We start from the raw sequence: 17,060 nt of genomic DNA, 5'->3' as shown, positions 1-17,060 counted from the left end.
TGTAATTTTTGATTCAAAAGAAATCTGCAATCTTGCAAAAATGAGACTCAGTTGTTTAACAGTGTTTTTCCAAAGAAATTGTAGCTGTTTCTCTTGCCTTTCTGCTTAGACAAGAGACTTGTGATAAGGAGTTAAAAAAAAAAAAAGGAAAATCCACTGGGCCTATAAATCTAGGAAGTAGTCTTACAGTTGCAAACATATTATCTGGAAGTGAGAACAAAACAGGTTCAATATTCAGACTCCATCTAAACTTGCTGTTGATGCGTCTATACAAGTCGCCGGCCATGTGCTCTGGGACAAGTCACACGGGCATTACTTTTTTCACCTGTAACAGAGTAGCTCAAGGACTCCTTCACTAAGTTAGAGTATGCATTTCTCTTTCCATGGGGCTTCCCTGATGACTTAGTGGGTAAAGAATCTATCTGTAATGCAAGAGACACAAGAGACACAGGTTTGATCCCTGGGTCAGGAAGATCCCCTGGAGAAGGAAATGGCAACCCACTCCAGTATTCTTGCCTGGGCAAGAACTTCATGGACAGAGAAGCCTGGCAGGCTACAGTCTGTAGGAATTCAAAAGACTTGGGGACAACTTTAGGACTAAAGACTTTCTCTTTCCAGATTAAATTTAAGCAGAAGTGAAGTGAAGTCGCTCAGTCACGTCTGACTCTTTGCGACCCCACGGACCGTAGCCTACCAGGCTCCTCGGTCCATGGGATTTTCCAGGCAAGAGTACTGGAATAGGTTGCCGTTTCCTTCCCCAGGGGATCTTCCCGACCCAGGGATAGAACCTGGATCTCCCACATTGTAGGCAGACGCTTTACCATCTGAGCTACCAGGGAAGCCCCAAATGTAAGCAGATGTGGTATCAAATCTGGGTTATTTTCTTTTTCTTTCAGACAAAAAATGTGCAAGTATCTGTTATCAACCAGATTATATTCACTTTTCCTATACAGTGTTCTGAATGCAGACCCGAATTTTTGTGTATGTCTCCAGAATAAAGTGGAACGAGCAAGACAATAGTTCAGTAGGACACATCTGTTTCTTTACTATGACACTTGCGCTTTTGGAAAACTATTTTATGAGAGAAACCATTTTTATGCGGTCTGGGCCTGAATTTGGGATTTGGTTCTTCAGGTTTCTACAAGTTTCATGAATGTACTGTAGTTTCTCTGTGCATCAGTCCTGGTGCGGTTGGTGCTAGTGGCTGAGAGGCAGAATGGCTACAGCTAAAGCCTGGGTCAGATGACGTGTCTCCAAGATTACCTAAAAGCTGGATGGTGTTCACATCACCCTATAAATGGTTCATAGCCAGATACTGTAACAAACACCATGCCTCATTTTTAATGACAGAGAATGTAAGCTTACGCAACCTGCCATTTCTTGTGTACAGGTTATCCCAACAGGACTGCAACCGTGGGAACCCTAAAACGTGCTCTAGATGACAGACTGGGAGAAAAAGCACAGAATCCTTTAAAGGAAAAAGAAAATGGGAAATATGCTAGGCAGCCAAAAATAGCCACCACAGAGAGTTTTCCTGGGATCATTCATCCCATGACAAGGGAACAACAATGAGTAGGCACTGAATCAAAACATGCAGGGGAAACTATATATCCATCCACAAAATAAGAAAAATAGACCCTTATCTCATTTCATATCATACATTTCATACCATATACAAAATTTAACCCAAATGTACCAAAAACCTAAATGTGAGATCTAAAGTCAAAAAATCTTAGAAGAAGACAAAGGTGAAAATTTGTGTGTCTTTGAATTAGGCAGTAGATCTTTAGATACGATGCCAAAAGCATGAGCCACAAAAGAAAAATAGATGTGCCTGTTGAAATGAAAACCTTTTGTGCATCCAGGAATACTATAAGAACATGAAAGACAACCCAAAGAATGTTAGAAAATGTTTGCAGACTTCTGTTTGATAAGCATCTAGAATCTATGAAGTCTTACAACTCAGCAATAACAAAAGACAACCCAGTTAAAAATGTCACAGTATATTTCTTAACTTACTCTTCAAAGGAGATATGTAAATAGCCACAAGCACATGAAAGATGCACAATGGCATTAATCACGAGAGAATGCAAATTAAAGCCCCAGTGAGAAACCACTTCACTGCTCCTCGGATGGGTGTTATAAAGAAACGATAGCAAAGACTGGTGACGATATGGAGAAATTGGAACCCTCATGCGTTGCAAATGTAATATGGTACAGCAACTGTGCAAATCACTTTTTAGTTCCTCAAAAGGTTAAACATAGTACTACCATATGACCCAACAATCCCACTCCTGCATAAATGCCTGAGAGAAGAGAAAACATATGTTCAAACAAAAACATGTGTATGAATCTAATAGTAGAAAAAAGTAAAAAAGTCCATCAAGTAATGAATGGGCAAACAGATATGGTATCTCCATAAGATGGAACATTATTCAGTATAAGAATGTCAATGTAGGACAAAAACCACCACAATATTGTAGAGTAATTAGCCTCCAATTACAATAATTAATTAAAAAAAAGGAGGAATGAAGTCCATGTTATCACATGGATGAAACGTAACAATATATGACATGAAAGAAATCAGATATAAAAGACCATGTTTTGTGTACGATTTTTGTACAATTTTGTACATTTTGTACGATTCCACTTATACAAAATGTCTGCTATAGGCACATCTTCAGAAACAGGAAGTAGATCGGTGGTTGCCGGGGGCGAGAGGAAGAATGGGATTGGGCTAAAGGCTCATAGACATAAGATTTCTTTTGAGGGTGAGGAAAATATTGTACATTTAGATAGTACTTATGGTTTTACAACACAATGACTATACTAAAATAACAGTCGCATACACTTGAGAATGGCCAATTTTATGTCGTTTGACATATCTCAACAAAAAGTGAATTTACTTAACAGTCAACGAAATATAGGTATATGTACATGTGAAATTAGTTATTAATAATTTATTCTTGTTAAAAGGCTGTTAACAATCGTTTATTAGAGAAAACTGAACCAATGTTTAATTACTTCATTTATTAAATATTTCTCGAGTACCTACTGTGTGCCATGCATGGTCGTGAGTTCAAAGAAAGAGATGAGACTCCTTGAGGAAACATTTGTCCTCAAACACTTTTATTTCAGGATCCATTGTACTCTTAAAAATTGTTGAGAACCCTAAAGAGCTTTTGATCTTCCCAGGTGGCTCAGTGGTAAAGAAAAAGCTTGCCAACGCGGTAGACACAGCTTTGATCCCTGGACCAGGAAGATCCCCTGGAGGAGGAACTAGCAACCCACTCCAGTATTCTCGCCTGGGAAAGCCAATGGACAGAGGAGCCTGGTAGGCTACAGTCCACGGGGCCACAGAGTTGGACACAACTGAGCACACACACACACAAAGTTTTGCTTATATAAGTCCTATCTGTTAATATTAACTATACTATAAATAAAGCTGAGAAAAGTTTTAAAAACATTCATTAATTTAAATGTAACAATGGGAAGCCCATTACATTTTAATAGAAATCAGATGTTTACTAAAATGTTTTTCTAGAACACATCTGTGTAAGAAAAGCATTATTTTACATTTTTGAAAATGTTTTACTATCTGGCGTAATAGAAAGCTGGTGTATTTTTACATCTGCTTATGCAGTTAATCCATTGTAATCTATTATTCTGTTTTGCTTGAAGCATAAGAAGAAAATCTTGCCTTCCAGAGATATGTGAAATAGCAGAGTGTTTAAATTACTTTTTCCGATCATCATGAATATTCTTTTTTGGTACTGTATCAAAACTCAACAAGTGCTCATTTGTTTAATGTTGCAACTGCTGCTACTGCTAAGTCGCTTCAGTCGTGTCTGACTCTGCGACCCCATAGACGGCAGCCCACCAGGCTCGCCCATCCCTGGGATTCTCCATGCAAGAACACTGGAGTGGGTCGCCATTTCCTTCTCCAATGTGTGAAAGTGAAAAGTGAAAGTGAAGTTGGTCAGTCATGTCCAACTCTTAGCGACCCCATGGACTGCAGCCTACCAGGCTCCTCCGTCCCTGGGATTTTCCAGGCAAGAGTACTGGAGTGGGGTGCCATTGCCTTCTCTGTAATGTTGCAAAGTAGAATCTGAAACCCTATCAACCATCTTTTCATAACGTTACATTCAAATCGATTGGTTGGTCTCACACTTTGAATAGACTTTTTCTGGTGAATGGTTTTGTAGCATCCTCCATTGGTCATTTGGAAAATATTTGCTCACCAAATTTTAAGGATCTTCAAATGTTGACTCATTTCATCATACAAATTGCATGATGATCACTTCCAATCTTAAACGGGGCTTTAAATATTGGGAAATTGCCAAGCTGGTGGTGGCAGACACACATTTTCTGCTTTTCCCTTGAAGGCTCAGACTTCACCTTGAGCAGGCAACACCTACTGTCAGGTGTTTTCCTTAATGTAAGACTCAACTTTCTGTTTTTAAGAAAACGTCTTCGAAATTTGCTGTTCTCAATAAGCAGTTTGTCAGTCCTTCTTTCAAGCAACAGTGAAATTTCACAAAAGCAGCAGCCAGTTAATTTTGCAACTGAAATAAATGAATGAGCTCTCTTCCTGGGAGTCCAACATGCCCCTTGGGTGTGCAGCCAGAGCGCGCCATTTGTCACACAAGATACGGAAAACACGTGTACTCGAGGGATGGAACTGTATACAATTAACCTTTCCACCACTTTGTTTGCCCTTCCCTGGTGGCTCAGACGGTAAAGAATCTGCCTGCAGTGCAGGAGACCTGGGTTCAATCCCTGGGCTGGGAAGATCCCCTGGAGAAGGGAATGGCAACCCACTCCAGTATTCTGGCCTGGAAAATCCCATGGACAGAGGAGCCTGGTGGCTACAGTCCCTGGGGTCGCAAAGAGTCGGACATTCAACTTTGTTTAGGACCTTCTCGGAAGCATTGTCTTGTGCTTTGCAGTGGGTGTGTGGCACTGAAGACTGCCCTGGCAGCTTGTCCAGCAACTCCTGGACCTAGATCTGGGCCTCTGGGCACTTGTGGCCACTGGTACTGTTGCTCCAACCATGTTGATGTCAACACAGCGGGGTGGTGGGGGGAGGAAGGAAATGATGTCTTCATATTGTTACAGTAATAACAGATTTGAGTTTGCAGACCCTCTAAGAGGATCTCAGCAATGTCCAGGGATCCATGCACCATACTTTCACAACTGCCACTCTAAATTCTAGGGCTTCAGATTTTTGTTTTCAGTGCTCCTTCTAAAATTTTCTCTACTTGATAGAGTCTTTCTCGTTGTTTCTTGGATTTTTCCTCCCATCACAGTTTCATTTAGGGCTTCAGTGGATATGCTCATCCTTAGATATATCTCTCCTCTCTGGAACATTCTCTAGCAGGTCCTGTACTCTGTATACACCATGACAGTCTTCCCCACCCCTGTTCTTCTGGACCCTTGCTCTGGACAATCTGGCCAGCCTCATCTCTTGGGGACACAGGGAACCTTGTGAGCCTGGGAGTCCAGGCAGGACTGCTGGAGCAACCCACCTTTGAGCTCATAGCTGCCTTCATTTTCCTGATGAAATACCTTAGTCTTGCATGACCATTTCCTCTAAAAGCTCTTGCCTGAGATGTCGAGGAGGTGTGCTGGCTTCTTAGGTGGTCTTGTTAAGTACCTGAATGGTGGGAGGGATCATTTAATGCCTTGTAAGCACACCCCAGCTCTCCAGTAGAAAGGAGTTGGCTTCCTGACAAAGGGCCATCAGAAGAGTCCCCCCTCACCCTCATATTCGTGTGTCCCCTTTAAAATGCTTAGTACGTCCTGCCAACACTGGGGCCCGATCCTGGGAGCCACCTGTCCTGGGAAGTAGAAGCTTTAAAAGAAATCATGTTTGAAAGTAAAAGACTACAATTTCCTTGCAGAATATGAGCTTCCGCTGACAGTCGTGATTGTCAGCTTATCTGCTCTGTTTGGTGACAGTTATTATCATCAAAACTGGAGGAGTAAATATACCTTGTCTATTACCTAAATTGGGGTGGATCTGAATGGAACCCTAACCATATTGTGTCTCTCATAATTAAGGTTGTCATTCTCAAGCTGCTGTTCCCAGTGCCTCCACAGGTAAAGGTACACTTTGACAATGCATGCGAGATTTCCAGGGACTGTTTTTTCCCAACTACTTATGATTTTGGGGAGGCAAAGTTTTCATAACATCTTTAAGCCAGTGGTGGTCCAAAAATCAGTTAAGAATCACTTAGTATTGATACATTTCCAGATAGATTGGCAAAAATTGTATAATGATTTAATGTGTTTCACATTAACTTTTTTGCAATGTAGAACTTTTGATTAACTTATCTATTTTCCACTTTTCCTTTTTTTTTCCTTCCAAAATTATGTGAAAGCCATGGCTGAAGCACAGCATTTCCTCAATAGATGCTTATTGGTTAAAGACTTCTGAGGCTGAAAAATGAAAGTAACTGGTTAACATATACTGTGTGGGTCAAAATTCACCCTGATAGTTATTTTTTTAGAGCTACTCTTCTACCATGTTATTCTACTTTGTAAACTTACTATTGATGATGATTTAAAAAAAAATAAAATTGGAGACAATGATAAAAAGAAATAGAAGTACACTCACTGTTGCATTCTAAACATAGGCTTTCATGCTATAAGGGATCCTAAAATATCACAGGTATTAGAGGGAAAAATAAGCTGTTGTTGCCCAAAAATGGATTCCTTTGTGAGTTCATCCTGCTAACCCTTAGGGTATTGACAGCCTATTATTTTTTGCATGTGCCATCTTTTTCCAGGAAACTGAAAGAACGGCTAATTATATCTTTTGCAAATGAGTGCAGCAGAATGGCTTTTGTTCACCACAATTTCAAGTCTGTTCAACAGGACTGTGGAATGACTTAAGAATTTGCTATGGAGTGTGAGAGAGAGAGAGAGTGTGTGTCTGTGTGTGTGTGTGTGAACCTACCATTTTACTGGCATGGGGATGTGATTGTGCATGATGCTTTGTTAGGCATTCATCCAGTTTCTTTGGATCGCCTTTGGAGGGTGTGTGACTCTATATCTTTCCTTCGGCTTCTATATTTCTGGTATGACAGACATGATAATTACTGCTCTTAAAGTTGGTGCAAGTGTTCCTGGGAAAGGGCAGAGGAGCGAACAATTAACAGAGAAGGTTGTGAAAATAAGCCTATTAACAAAAGCCTAATGATTTCTGGAATAATCCTTTCATCTCTTCCCTACATCACCATAATTGCTCAAAAGTAATTGTATAAGCAAGTCCAGACAGACCTCAGTTCTATAGACTCACACTGCAAAACCCATGTAGCCTTCAATACCAAGCAAGTCTTGAGTTCCAAAAACTTCTTCAACTGAGATTCCCAGTTGCTTCTAGAGGAGGAGAAAAGTATTAATATGCATGCGAACTATTATCAACAGGTCTTTTTAGAAGAGCATGCAATAAAGTGCTGATGAGAGTGGGGAGGGAGGCATCAGACTTCAAGTATAGAAGTGACCCATACGGTTATTAATTTCTCTCCACACGTAACCCTCATCTTCATGTGTCTTCGGTCCTTCTTCCTCTCTCTCTGCTTCCTTTTCCCTTTAGCCCCACATCAGTGAACTGTATTTGTGTCTATGGCAGGAACAGAGCCAAACTTGCTCCCACTGTGTCTTTCATCTGCCTCGCTGTCACAGTGCCTTGGCCAAAAAATTCCTTTGGGTGTTCTGAATGCCCTTTTTGGTCAACCCAGTACATCAGCTCTTCTAAACTTGGTGCCATCATCCACAAAGCCTTTCAAATGACTCTTAGGCCACCAAATCGCTTTGCTGTGCAAACATTCGTTCTTTGTGTCACAGCCAAGAACATGGGACTTTTCTTAGGACAACTGAGGAGGCAACTGCATACTTAACTTGGATCCTTTGATGTTGCTCAAGGTATAAAGTGAAGACTGCAGTTCCCTGTCATAGCTTTGCACTAAAGAAAGCATTTGATGGCATTCTTAATATTCGTTCACTTCTCCTTAAGGGGATTTTATTGCTCTTGGCACTAGTAAGTATAACCAGTGCCCTGTGGCCAAGGTGTGCCTCAGTATTTTAAAAGAAGTAATGTTGAAAATGTTTTAGGGCTTTCTGGTGCACTGGAATGCTGGTAACTTCAGATCTCTTGATTGTATTATCATCCTTACACTGATATCTCAGAGCTGTTTCAATAATGAGCCGTAATTCCACGTTTGATTAAGATTACCCTTCCCACTGTGAGAAAAGGGGGCTGTTTGGGTGCTGATGTCTTTCTCGTCAGTGAGATTGCACGTGGAATCTAGATCCCACACCAAGGACTGAACCCAGGATCCCGCACTGGGAGCATGGCATCTTACCCACTGGACCACCAACTGAGGAACAGGACATGCTAAATTATCTTTTTCTACCTCAAGCTCCTTGAGGGCGGGGGCCGGACTTTTTTTTAATATATCATGTCGTAGCCTCAATTCGTTTTCTACCTATATTGTAGAAGTCAATCAAAAACTATTTGTTGAGTGAACACATAATGTTTGCTGCTAAAGCAGTTTTGGCTTCCAGTACAATTCTTCATGAGAAAAATGCACCCCAGCACTCTAAAGTTCTCAAGACATGATCTTGTGTAAAATAAAAAAAGGAAAAAGTATATGACTGCTTTGGAGACTCTCTTTCTCTTCTGTGACTATATTTGCAGTGATACATCTGTATGTATATCCATGTGAGTGAAGTCACTCAATCATGTCCGACTCTTTGCAACCCCATGGACTATAGCCTACCAGGCTCCTCTGTCCACGGGATTTTCCAGGCAAGAGTACTGGAATGGGTTGCCATTTCCTTCTCCAGGTGATTTTCCCAACCCAGGGATTGAACCTGGGATTCCCGCATCGTAGACAGACGCTTTACCGATGTATACACCTATACCTTCGTCTGTAGCTGCATGCTGGTCCTAGCCACCTTGTGGAGCATATGGCTGGTTTATACACAGCTGCTGGTTTATATCAGTCACAAAGCTGAACACACACTTCTGCTCTGTCCTCACAGTTAGGGGCATAATGTGCTCTCATATCCTCGAGAATGGTGCCTGGTGAGGACAACTATTTTTCTAAGCCCATGGACTGTGATAACAAGGGCATCGTCATGACTTTCAGACCCCTTATGGTTGCCTTGAGTCTGCGGCTTAATGGGTTACTAGCTCTGGAGCTACACGTTCAAAGGCCAAGAGAAACTTGTGGAAGACAATAGTGAGTATGTGCTGTTGTGACTGCAATCACTCAAACTCTTTAGGCTTGAGAAGTGATTGAAATTTACTTTCCATACCCCGCTGATCTATATTACACATCACAAAATACCTGTGTTGTTATGCATGTACATTGAAGGGGGGTGTGTATATATGTATACACACATAAGATACATATAAATATATAAATATATATATACATATTCTGTAATGTGTAAAATATCTCCACCTAACATCTATAGATTAGTACTCTTTGGGAAATATGGTACTCTTTGGGAAATATGGTACTCTTTGGGAAAGCATCTCAAATGCCACTATTCTTCAGCAAAAACCCCACCGGCTTCAATTTATTCTGAATTCTTTTCCTCTTTCAACAAGGCACTGTTACCCTAGTCTTTCCAGCTTCCCTTCCCCTCAGCCTCCAGGACTGAAGGTTGCTCACTATGGTCTGTATCTGCTCATTACCTTCTAAATAAAGCCTTAAGCCCATGGTCCCTGTTGGTGTATGTTCAAGGAACTGAGATGGCTGCCTTTAATCCCTGAACTGTGAGAGACGGTGGAGTTTATTCATGTAATAATAGAATATATTAATTATGCATCATGGACCAAGTTGCTGTACTTTATTTTTTTTTCCCTCTAGAAAAAAAAAAAAAGAAAAACTCATGGTGTACAAAATCCCACAGGATTAGACCCAAGAAACTCAGGCCAAGGCTAAGCCACTTGTAGTTCAGTGGCTAAAGTGGGCTTCAAGTGCCTGAGGATTATCTCTATTCATTTGAATGTTTTCTGGCTAGAAAGTTAACAGCTGAGTGCATTTTAAGTAAAATACTAAAGGAAACGGCTGATAAAAATATCAATGTCATATATCTGCTTAACGGAGATGCATATCTGTTCTTTCTCAAAGCACTGTTAAGCTGTCACCCGCGAGCTTATCATAGAAACAATTATCTCACGGTAGTTTTATCTCCAGACATTTTCCTGACCAGACAGAAAGAATCTGTGGAAGTAGTCACTCCCCTCATTTGTTTAAAGAGAGACCGCGGAGCTTTTCATATGAGGAATCCACTTAGGCAAGATGGGAATATCTGCAAACATAGCCACTGAAGTCGCTTGCTCTATAGAGCTCAGCTCACAGAGAGACAGAGAGTTTTAAATGGCTGAAGCCAAATAAACACCAAGGCAAGGGAGTGATGCTAAGCTTTCCTTTGGACATCGACTCCCTCTTTTGTTTATAAAACTGCCAACTGACAAACTCCTAGCGAAGCCATATTTTTTTTTACATCTTTTAATTACTCAGCGTTCCCTCATGAAATGTCAGAGCCCCGTGGCAGAAAGGGGCACGTTTGGTTGGCGATCAGGGAAAAAAACGTGTGAAGTGAGGAGGGTGCTGGAAAAGTCTGGCCCGAAGCGGGTGCCAAAAGCCAATTGTGAGATAAGGGAGCAAATGTGATGTAAACAGGAAAGAGAAGATGGAATTTTGATATAAAGTCAAACACGTAATTTGTGGATTGTCTCCTGCGAACCCACACATTTACATTTGGAGCTTTCCAGGCTTCAGTGAATGATGCCAATCTTTTCTTTTCTGCACATCATCTGGCCACCCAATTTTAAAGACTTTTTATGGAAATCAAATGAATATTTAAAGCCACAGAGGCCTGGGAAGTTTTCCTGTACCCCTGACTTCTTTCCTGTTACATTATGGCTTATCATTATTCAATTAATTTTCCTTTTAGTTAGCAGAAAAGACTTTAGAAGAAATGTAATGGCAAATAACATAATGGACCTGCAGCTTTATTAAAGAATCTGTACAGAAGATCCTGGCTATTTAGAAAACGTATATGAACACTTTATATATAAATTTTACTTTGTAAATCACCAAATGTGTTGAGAACATTATGGCATTTAATTTATTTCCTAGGGACTTCTCCGGTGGTCCAGTGGTTAAGACTCTGTGCTTCCGATGCAGGGGGCATGGGTTTAACCCCTGGTCAGGGAACTAAGATCCCACAAGCTGTGAGAAGCAACCAAAAAAAAAAAAATGTGCATCCTAAATGCAGTAAAATGTGATTAAAGTTTCAAAACGAGGCCTTTATACACTGGGTGATTTTATAAGTACAAGTTGAGATGGTGCTTGATTAAATCTAAATGTCTGTTTTCCACCCCCAAAGCAGTGCTTTCACAGAACATTTTACCTTTCCTTAACTTTCATCACCCAAACTAACAATTTATAATATTTTCACATGACCAAAAGAAAAATTATTGATACATGTGTCATTATCAAGAAGACCAACTTTAAGATCTATAGGATGAACTATAATGGGAAAGAATCTGAAAAAGAATTACACACACACACACACACGTAACTGAATCTCTATGTTGTACACTTGAAATTAACACAATATTGTAAATAAGATAAAAGATAAGATCTGAGATGGAGAGTCACTCCACTTATTGGTGATGTGACTGACTTCCACACATCATCTCACAGTACAAGAAATTCAGGCTCAGCCATTGACAAAATGACATATCATTGCACAAAATGAACCTTCACAGTGCATTTCTGAGAGAATGAAACAGTGAACATCCGGCAGTGTTAGCTGTCTATCCCACCTGAATTTAAACCAGGTACGGTAGAGCCCAGGCCTTTGATGTAAGGCTGAGTCTTCCACCCTCTCCGGCATCTCCCAGATTGAATTCCAAAAGTGTATATGTCTGTATCTCATCCAACACTGCCCGTGGCAAGAGATGTTCATTAGCTTGAGATTCTTGGTTTGTGAAGAAGGAACTTGATCTTGCTGCAAGATACAGAAGACATGGAGGAGCCAGCCCTGGGCTCCTGAATAACTGTCAAGTAGTAAATGAAGTTTTTTTTTTTTGGCTGTTCCATACAGCCACTCACTGGAATAATAGCTGTCTCCAGAATCAAGCGTTGTTGACTTTCTTCCAAACCTCAGGGTGGTTCTCGCCAGGTGATTTCTAAGGGCTGGTGGCTGGAGGGGCATGCCCACATGAAAAGGAGTTGGTGTTCCAAAGTGCCCATGCTTGTCTGATTTGTGCCATGTGAGCCTCATTGACTCCCACTGTCCTTCATGGCTTACAGATGCCATTCCAAAGCCATTTTCCCTGGAGGGTCCATAGTGTGGTCTAGTACCATTCCTACACAAATGGTCCTCAGAGTCTGGTGAATTATTTGTATCAGTATTACCTGGGAATATTTTGGTTTTAACTCAGAGAAAGAAGCTAGAGTAGGATGTTCCAACTTGTAATAGACGGTCTATTCCATGAGGATGTCGGCATGTCTGCTTTTTGCTGGTTACCATTGTCACCCCAGTACTGAGCACAGCGGCTGGCAGTACTGTGTTTGCTGAATAGACAAACTGTTGTAGTAATTTCCATCACATTACCCCCAAGTACCTCCAGACCCCAAAGAAAAGTTTCTAGACAAAGACCCAAGGAGAGAAAGTTACTTAAAAAGGGTATCAAAATTCTCCGTAATTCTTTTTCAGAGGAAAAACAGCTTGACCATGTTTTCATTCATTGAACACTTACGAAATTCTCTTTCATTCTTCTGGTGGTTCTAGAAATTCTACTATGGAGGCATTCATATATAAAATTCTTTGAAAAATCTTTATAGCAGAAGTGAACCTGGTAATTATCTGTAGCATCAGTATTTTACCAACTATCTTAATGTTCTAGGTGGATTTGGTAAGAACATCACTTGAGTATAAAAAGTGAAGTTGCATAACTTGTTGCAGATACAAAGATGTATTTTTGTTATATTTTCTTAATTAAAAGAGCATATATATTTTTAAACTCGTACTAAAATTATGAAAAAAATTATATTTTGAAGTATCTGTTAATCTTAGGATTTAAAATTGATAATAACTCATGGTTATAGTATCTTGCATTACCCATTCATAAAATTTATTTTCTGTTAATGCTACCAACTTAACATTTTTCCCCATGAACCACAAAGAAATAGTTTTTTGGAAAACTATAGTAAACTAGAGATTAATTAAAATTTTTAGGAATGGGCTTATAGATTTTCCATGATCGTGTTTTGGGGTGTTCTAACTGCATGGAGGAAGAAAAGTGTATTTCAGTTAAGACTGCCTGTCTGCAACCTTGGCGTTTCACTGAGTCTTTGCTGCAGGGAACTCAGGAGAAGGCACAAGACTCTTCTGCTTAATTTGTCTTTAAAGTCTGATTGTATCTGGCAACTGAAGACATGGAATAGTAATGCTTCCTCAGTTAAGAGAAACTTTCGGTGTTTGGATAATGAATACCCAGACAGAGTGCATTGAAAATGCAGGAGACTGGGAATTCACAGACCCCAGGTTGGATTTCACATCTTCTAATTATTTGGTTTGTCAGTTCAGGGAAATTACCTTAGTTCCCTAAACTCAATGTATTGATCTGGAAAACAAGGGCAATAAATTCTAGCATTCATGGTCGAAATGAGCAGTAAAGTAGCTAACACGCGTGAAAGTGACTAAGCTAGTGTTTGACCACACGACTCACCATTTGCAATTTTGTACACTTTGTGCCAAGGAGTGTAACAGTCATTTTATAGGTTACCACATTACAAGTGTGAATGTGAACACAAATATGCTCATGAGTTTCCCGTTTGTAGAGCACCTATCCATGTGCATGTGTGCACACACACACAGATACACACACACACACCCCTTTGCAACAAAGTGGTCACGGCACTAGAATTTTATAAGATGACTTAGAACTGTGGGAAGCAACTTCATGTAATAGTTAAGAACTTTGCAGACATTCACCAATAAGATGGGCTTCTGGTTCTGCTTATTTTCTGCATTATTTTGGGCAAGTTATTCAATGTTTTCCTGACACATTTTCTTCATAGGAGAGTCCATAACTTTCATCATAGTTTTATTGTGTGGAATAAAGGAGATACTTTATTAAAGCGCTGTTACACAGAATCTCTTGAAAAATATATTTAAGTCTGGAAAATAAGAGTCCCTTCTTGGATGAAATGATAATACCTGTGAACAAAGGGAAGGATCAGTGGTGAAAATCCAAATGGATTTTCAGCTTCAACTCTTTGACCTTGAGGTTGAAACTTAAACCTCCTTACCTACCTTTTGACATTTCCTAAATTTGTTAATACTAACAGTAATATTCTACGTCACAGGATACCTCTCTCCTAACTCAAGCTCTTTCAAACTTTGTCTGTGTGAACTTTGGAAAGAACAAGCTCTCTGAATTTGAAAGCTCTCTGAATAAATGGGAAGTATTAGTATCACATTTTATTAAAAGTTGCCTTGATGACTTATATTTTGTGTTTAATATAAATACTTTTTGGCTTCCCTGGTGGCTCATTGGTAAAGAACCCACCTGATCCTGCCAGGAGACAGGGTCAATTCCTGGGTCAGGAAGATCCCCTGGAGAAGGAAATGGCAACCCACACCAGTATTCTTGCCTGGAGAGTCCCATGGACAGAGGAGCCTGGAGGGCTACAGTCCATGGGGTTGCAGAAGTGTTGGATCCTAATTAGTAATTAAACAGCATCAATATTTTTCAAGTTATTGAATTGAATGATGTTGATTAAATTAATGAAGTCACCAAAAGGTGACTTAGCAGAGAAGGATTTTAATAATCAAGTAGATAGGATAACTATCCCAAGGATACCATAAGCCTTATCCATAGACACCAACGGGCTTAGGAACTAAGTTTCCATGGTGGGAGGGAAGGAGGTTGCCCTGGTCCCAGCCACGTGGAAATCCACTTACTAAGGCAGATTTGGCCACGGCCGTGGCTGAGTGCCCTAACTGCCAGCCGCAGAGACCAAGACTGAATCCCCAGTGTGGCACCACTGCTGAGACTCATCAGCCAGCTGCCCGGGGCAGGCTGATTAAACTGGACTTCTTGTGCACTGCCATGATACTCACACAGCATTGCTTCTGATGCAGAAACTCACATCCCAGCAAAAGAAGCGTGATAGTGGGCCCACGTCCATAGAACTCACCCGTCTTACCACAGCCTCCATCGTGCTGAAGCTTGTAGAATGGTGGGCTCAATTCCAGTACCAACTCAGGGCTATCTTGCAGAGTTGGGTCCCGCCAGAAGGCTGTATATGCTCAGAATAAGCATCTGCTATATAGGGCAAATGATTTTGTCAAACTGTCTTTACATTGTATGCTAAATAGAAAATCATTAAAATTGTCAATTTATTCTCACTTAGAATTGAACAAGTCCTTTTAATTTCAGTTTCAAAATGTATTCCTTCAAAACAGCATATATAAATTATATATAGAGAGAGTAAGGAAAAGCTTAAACAGATGGTTGTTTGGCAGAAAGTCATAAAACTTACATTGCACAATGAATTCTCAAAATTATAGTACTGTCAACATTTTTGTTTCTTTGGGGTAGATTCTAATGGGTTTGGGGGGATCTCTGCAGTTTTAAAAAATTAAACAGAAATAAAATTTAGAATAATTACATAGGAAGGCTGAGTTAACGTTACTCAATTTCTTTTTCTTCAGTTTATAGCCATTTTGCTGTAATTGTTTATTTTAAATCAACTGTTAAAACACAGAGATATATAGTGGGTATAGGTGCCCTGCTGAAAGCAAATTTAAGTGATCTCAAATATCTATGAACTGTTTCTTAAGATAGATTACTAGCTGAGTCAGTGCTTTTTAGAGTCACAGTTTTCTAATTAACATCCATGCAGAATGCAATATTTATTAAAAACAAGAACTATATGGATGCTAACTTGATGCTTAAGCATATATTATTAAATTCAAGGGAAACAATAAATCATTTAGAACTTAGATAAATAAAATATTTGGGGGAGGAGGATTATTTTAATCATGAGCTGGGAAAATATCCATGCCATACTGTGAAGCAGAATTAGAACAACTTCCTTGTCCTTTGAAATCAATGTCATTCTTCTTTGAGTGTAGAATGATAGACTCTGGTTTTTCCAAAATTAAAATAAAGCTTGTAGCTAATGTATTGTTTTCTTCTAGTGCACAGTGACTCTGTTATATGAATGCAAATACCTTTGCAGAGGGCTAGAAAATAGGTATTGGACTAACTATTAATATTTTCATAATATCTTTATTTAAAAGCATAAACTTTTTTTTTTCTTTTTTTAGAGGATTTTCCTATTTGGGAATTGTTATCCTAACTTCCTTTTCTGCTTATGTTAGCAAAAATACTGTAGTTGTGCTTCCACTCAAGGACCCTAAGATAAAAAGAAAGGTTATTTAAAGCTTAAGCCATTGAAAGGGAAAAAATGGAAAACAGATCAATGAAATGGAAATATATGGAAAGATTCAAAGAGTACAACTCATGGATTCAGTCTTCTTAGTACATCACTTGCTAGACTATTGAAACCTTGGATGGCAATACTAAACTTTTATCTTTACACCATGCACTACAGTTTCAACATTCTTGGTGGTAATGTATTATTGATAGTATTCAAAATTCATGGTGGTGGTTTTGAGACACATGATTTCATTTTGAATGTCAAGGCAGTAAGGCAGGAAGGTCTGCACACTTTGACTTTTGTAAAGGAAAATGTAGGGAGAGACTCTACATAACACAAAGTCTTGTGAAAAAATAGGGAGCAGCCTGGGAGGACTGGCAGACATAAAGAAGGAAAGCGACAGATACCTAGACGCAGCCAGATAATTTTATCACAAGTCAATACTGTATATCCTTTTTTCTTTCCAATTCACAAAAGGCGTCTGTACACTAATAACTCTACTATGAAATTATTATAGATGGATTATTATTTGAAGTTTGAGTATTTAGCATAGGTTCATTTATTCCTTCC

The sequence above is a fragment of the Bos indicus genome, chromosome 12, assembly GCF_029378745.1.
Source record: "Bos indicus isolate NIAB-ARS_2022 breed Sahiwal x Tharparkar chromosome 12, NIAB-ARS_B.indTharparkar_mat_pri_1.0, whole genome shotgun sequence".
NCBI classification, from domain to species: Eukaryota; Metazoa; Chordata; class Mammalia; order Artiodactyla; family Bovidae; genus Bos; species Bos indicus.
The sequence above is the reverse complement of the archived record's forward strand: the minus strand, read 5'-3'. Positions refer to the sequence as shown.